The sequence below is a fragment of the Thermobia domestica genome, chromosome 7, assembly GCF_964235325.1.
Source record: "Thermobia domestica chromosome 7, izTheDome1.hap1.1, whole genome shotgun sequence".
In the NCBI taxonomy this organism is placed as follows: Eukaryota; Metazoa; Arthropoda; class Insecta; order Zygentoma; family Lepismatidae; genus Thermobia; species Thermobia domestica.
The window spans coordinates 31,398,303-31,404,302 of NC_137460.1; the positions used below are offsets into that span (position 1 = coordinate 31,398,303).

A 6,000-nucleotide genomic window follows, 5' to 3' on the forward strand; every position below is an offset into this window, starting at 1 on the left:
AGAGATGAAGTTATAGTCGCGCGTGGGTGTATTAAAACTATAAAAACAGAAAACATCATTTCCTTGATGATTCTTCATCACACTACATAGAGTGAATATCATAATCGTTGTCCACGAACGTATTTCACAACTATTTCTCAAGCATGGAATATAAAGCTCCAAAACAACCTAGATAAGTAAATCAGTAAAAGCGAATTTAGAAACCGTTCGAAGAGGTAGTCGAATCACGGATCTACAATTTAGAATTTACCAGTGTTGTGCGAGACTCATTGCATTACCTGCTAACGTCTGGATCGGTAAAGTTCGTATACATAGGATCGGTGAAACCAGTTTCTTACTTCCAGCTAATACTTCTGAACTTCAGATTATTTTGCGTATTAGACAATTCTATTGAACTTCAGTAGAACAGTTTTCTTTTCCTTTCTCTTTTTCTTTTTTACTGTGGTGAAATTTAATGAGTAACGCATTTATTTCCTGACTTTCTCAAATTAATTTATAACATTTTAGTGATGGCATATTCTTTCGGTAAAGATTTGTAGTGTCTTAGAAATTGAGCGATAGCACTCAACACCACCACATAGTGCATATTATAATTGTAAATTATGGAATATAGTATGTATTAAATTTACTTCTACAAGCAAGGCGTTTCACATAGTGAGTCGCAAGGTTAATTGCTGTAATAGAAGTTTTATATGAGAATTTTAGGTAAATGGAGAGTTGCTTCTAACGCAAACTTGTATTTAGTTATTCACTTTTAATAAACTGTATTGTAGTTTGACAACAAATCTCAAGATATTTTTACCAGACATGACTGTCAACTACTTCAGTGCTGTAAAATATAAATCTAGTTCTTAGTAAGGTTACGTAGTCTCTTGGGAGCAGGGAACAATATAAGCACCTGAAAAACAAGTCCTCGTGTAAAAATTTTCTCATTTGCTGACCCACTGAGGACACTTAGACAGCCTGCTAACCTACCATCCTGCAGTCCAGGCTTCAGCTTAAATTCGACTGTGTGTAGGCGTCATATTAACGGAGCTGTACAAGATTACGGCAGCCATTGCAATCTAACAAAGTAAATAAAGCTTCAGCTTGTTGCTCAGAGAAACACTCCTAGCAATTGGGTCTGGTGATGAGTAACTTTCTGTTCGTTGGCCCTCTTTCACTAGGCCGACTAACAATCTGAAAAGTATTAAGGAGAGCACTAAATGTGTGTGCAAAATTTCAATCTTCTAAATGCGGAAGTAAGCCCACAAAAAAAAAAAAAAAAAAAAAAAATCAGGCATAACGAAAAAATGTTTTAAAGTTATGACGTCATCACACCTATGTCTCGACGTAGAGAAGCGTGCAACTATATGTAACGTGTTCTACAATATTTCCGAGCTTGAAAAAATGTTAAAACTTAAAACCTTTACTGGTATTTTTAAACCGAATAATGAAGGTGATATTGTAGCCTAAAAATAAGTGATAAAATTTAAAATGTTGACAAAGAAAGACATGACACAATTGCTCTTTGTGGAGTTTAATTGTGTATTGTTTGACGTGTACTTTGACTTGAAATGCTCTTACTAAAACTATCTTCGTTTCTGGTACTTTTCGAAATAAAATAACAGTAAGTGTATTTTTTTAAGGTATGTTACTTTTCTATGAAAGGACCTATATGTACGAATTGTTATCAATCTATGTGATAAAGGTAACATAATTATTCATGAAATAAGCAGTATGTACGTAACAAATTAAGTCAAGCACATATTCGTGGCAGCTATCGAAAATGTAAAACTTACCGAAAGAATAAATGGTTCCAATGCATTTGGGGACAGCTTCAATTGAAATGTCCTATTAATGTGTGCTAGCTGTGTATCATCTGGTTAATAAACACACATTGTTTCTTGAGTTAAACTTGACTGAGTAGCGACAAGGAACAAATCTTCAATATTCACCAAATGGAAAGTATACATCTGTTATAACAAAACCACATACGATTAATAAGTTTTTAATATGCATAAGACTCACTATCACAGTTATAAATCGATAATTTAGGAAATAGAAATTGATGCACACTACGGCAAACCAATCCTCACAAGGAAAGCACTGTAAGGTGTCAACGAGAAAAGTGTTGATTAACAATGAGTAAGACTTCCAATTTTTTGGAACTTCAACGGTGTAATACAATGTACTCAGAGAGGAGGATAGTGCCTAGGTATTTTAATTGGGTTCTCTCGAGCAGATGGTGCTACTAAATAGAAATTGCACCGTAAAATACGATGTGAAATATTTTTATGAGGAAATGAAAGTGAACGTAAGTAATTACTGTTAGTGTGCTGCATACTACATTAATTTTTATTAATAGCGAAAGTATTGTATTTATAAGTGTGCTCTTCGACTATTCTCGCTGTATGTATATACTCTCCGTCGTTCACGCGACTGCTCCTTACGGATTAACCCCTCGCTATCGCTTGGGCTCCCCTGCTACGCTCATATACTGTTTCGGCTACATAGTATTCATGCTTTTTAGTAGCAACCTAGAAGAGGTTGGTGCTTGTTTTATGCACTGTAGTTTTTATGCCATACGTCCAAACTGTGTTTCTACTGAGCTCTCCTGAAGTCAGTCAGAAACTTGTAATGGAGCTCCTCATTTAGTGTATGCTCTCCTAAAAGAAATACAAAGCTTTAACCTAACCTGAAAATGTAAGGAAGGTGTCAAAATTAGGGAGGACCGGCTGCTTGATTAATGCCCTTAATTTGAACTTAACCCTATTCAACCCTCAAGAGATTTCTTATATCATAGTAACATAAACAGAGCAACCTGTTTTATAAGTCGGTGGAGATTAACGGGATTCTGTGACCTTAATTTATACCCACCACATTCCAATAAGAGCAAATCCTATTTTACGAAACAATCCTGCACGGAGTAAGATGCAATCGTTTCACTTTTTATTATGCCGAAATGATTATCTTGAAGTTTGCCTGAAGTAAATCTACCGAAAAAGCGCATGCAATGTGATAACTACAATCAATGTGTGAAACTACTGAGAAAAAGGAGAGAAAAAATATTTCGGCGTAGCATTCTGAACAAAGTGTTATTCCATACCAAACTTCTCAAACATTGAAGGCAGGCAAACAAAAAAGAACAGAAAATGTTTTAAATCGTGTGAACTTCATGGTGACGTCTCCACATATGAAACCATCTGCATTACATTTATGTACTTTTCACCTTTTAATCAAGGGTCCTGTGTTCAATTCTCGAACCACGACCCACATTTCAAGTGTAAACCAAGTAGCGATTCGAGATGTCCCTTTAAGCGAAAGTCTTCTCTGTGATAACCTTGCTATTTCATAAGGATGTTAAGCCTAAACATACGAATCGAAACCAAATTATATATTTCTATTTGAATGAATGCCTGCTGTTTTATAAAGAAGCCAAAGTCACTTAAAAATATTGATAGAAATTGGCAAAATTTACCTACGCAGCTTCCAATTTCACCTTGGATTTGACTTTGTTTTAATTTATTAATGATATCTACATATCAAATTTGTAATTTAATACCTCAGTTTTAGCGTAGTGATTGTGATACATTGATCTCAAAATTTTATTCACAAATAAATTTAAAGTAATAACATGATTTTTCCAACGGCAAAGGCGGGAGATTCCCGATTTATATATAATTGTATAATGTTTTTACTTGTGTAACTGTTTATCTCTTTGTCCTTCTGAAATGACTCTTGACAATAATATTAAGAACTAGGACTATGTAAAGATCAGTACAACGTATTTTTATCAGAAGTCCTTCGTAAGTGAGTCGACAAACTCATTTGTGACCAAACAGTCCCGGTTACGAGTCGAAATGGACAATTTTTCTTGGATGAAACCGAGAAGCGGTTTGGATTCCGTTTTAAGCTTATGTGACCCTTTCCCGCATAACCTTGTTTTTGCATAATAACACCAAGGCGAAAAACACTAATTTCTGTCCATATCTAATATAAATACATAGAGTAAATTATTTAAACCGAAAACCTGGTTTGACCCAATAAAACTGGGTTTAAACAAAAAAAACTGTTTTTTTTTTTTGGTTTTTTCAATAAAAAACATGTTTTTTGCCAACCCTGATTGAAGGACCGTAACGCAATGCAAAAATAATACCAGCTGCTCTTAACCTAAATTTAAATTCATGTTTAGTCAATACGTTGAAACAACCAGATACGGAAGGATCTCCGAAGAAGAGAAGGTGCAGCTAAAAACCTTATTTTTGCATGCGCGAGCAACAAAAAATAAATACATGAACACTAGGATAATGGTTGTACGTAGGCCTATCATAATAGTGTATTACTCTTCTTCCTCTGGTTATTATAGCTCGTTCATTTTCGCACGCTACACCTTGAGTCATCAAATAAAGACTAATTAAATGCTTAAAAATTTCTCAGGTAGTTTCGACGTAATTTTCCCTAGAAATTTATCAAGTATACCCTCCTAAAGGAAACTTCGTAAGTTGCTAAAGAGTTTGTTGAAGAGTTATGCTATATTGTTCACTTTATTATGTTAATGTGCATCATGCTTACCTGCTACTTTGTCCTTTAAAAAGTAATGTTTTACAAGTAAATTTATTCTCATCCATTCTTCACCGAAACCTTGAACTTCCTCCGGGGTCTCTTTTTGAACTTGGATGGACTAAATTTCTAGTTATAACATGTATATAGATTATATATGTTAAAATTATGCGAGAACACTTTCCTTTTGAGAATCTGACAATAAGAAATTATAATAATCGAAAATATCTGTTCACTATTTACTCTTTACAGCAGTGCTATTGATGCATAAAGAGTTAAGAAAATCCTGAGAAACATTACTGCCAGGTCTAAAGATTAAAAAGTTGCGAAGTTGTACCCCTCAAGTAGCTAATTTGAAACATTTGTAGTAATCATTTACGTCTCCGCAACGCAATATTTACGATCAATTTGTGACAAATGGCGTTATATATATATATGAGGTTACTCGTTGTAGTTTCTTTTGTTCCCAGAGTTCGGTGGCCACTGCATAGAATGTAATGTTGGGCAACTATTATTGGAATGAAACTAGCAGTAGACTTATTATAAAGTCCCGTTTGAGGCCTAGTAGGATTATATTTTAACAATATGAAGAATGGGGCCCCAGCATCATATGCCTAAATGTATATTACAGTCCCATGAATGTCGAAATGAGACTGACTTAAAACCCTGCTAAGACCCTCTGTTAGCCATTTGACATGTTCTGGGGCAACATCATAAGGAACGGAACAAGTCCCCACGCTTGGCCCCTTACCACGTGTAAATGAAGCTCAAAATAGTGTCATTACAATAAGCAGAATAACAAAGAAAAAACAAAATGAAACTTAGGGTAAGGTTTTAGGAGAAAGGGTCCAGAAGTACGTTCAAAATACAAAATTTACGGGAAAAATGGAAAATGCAAGTACTTAGATCTAACATAACGCAACCAAACCTAACCTAAACTAAAGTAAACTCACAAACTAACCTAAACTAACATAATATTAATAGATATAAGCGAAATTTTATCACTTTTTTTTTTCGAAAATTATGTTGTACTGCTACGCTAATATAATCTAATATAAACTAATCTAACCTAACCTAAACTAACCTAGTGTGGACAGAAACTACCGAAATTGTGACATTTTTTTAGAAAAAATAGCTGAACCCCTTCTGTCAAATGTTGTCAAAACTTAGTATAGTTTGTGAGGCTCCTACACGCTAAATGGGAAGGGAAGATGGGCCCCTCCAAGTGAGGTCCCCACCGAGACTGGGTGCCGGTTCACTCCAGAACACGTTAATAATTTGATGAAGGTGTCCTTGGAAGGACCTTGTTTATCTCATGTTTGAAGTGAAAATAGAAGTGTTGAGGCTGATTTTAAAAATTTTATAAGTCGCGCATAGAAGTAATTGATGAGAAGTCCTATACGAGTAACATCGGTTCTGTAGCGCCATGAGTGAATCAAAATAAATGAATTTGCGTTT

General features: G+C 34.8%; 1 protein-coding gene across 6 annotated transcripts in view; it reads right to left on the reverse strand.

Moving 5' to 3' along the window:
- LOC145689981 (uncharacterized) overlaps positions 1-4,860 on the reverse strand; it is a 47,463-nt gene extending 42,603 nt beyond the window's left edge. Inside the window, exons 1-3 of one of the 6 annotated variants that reach the window (XM_081764420.1) lie at positions 4,555-4,857; positions 1,782-1,955; positions 976-1,179 (exon numbers count right to left, since the gene is read on the reverse strand). The gene's annotated coding sequence lies outside the window, so the exon portion shown is untranslated. Of the gene's footprint in view, positions 1-898; positions 1,180-1,781; positions 1,956-4,554 lie in introns of all 6 variants that reach the window. The other 5 variants (XM_081764421.1, XM_081764424.1, XM_081764423.1 and 2 more) reach the window with 5 other exon arrangements.
- Between the last annotated feature and the right edge of the window lie 1,140 nt (positions 4,861-6,000).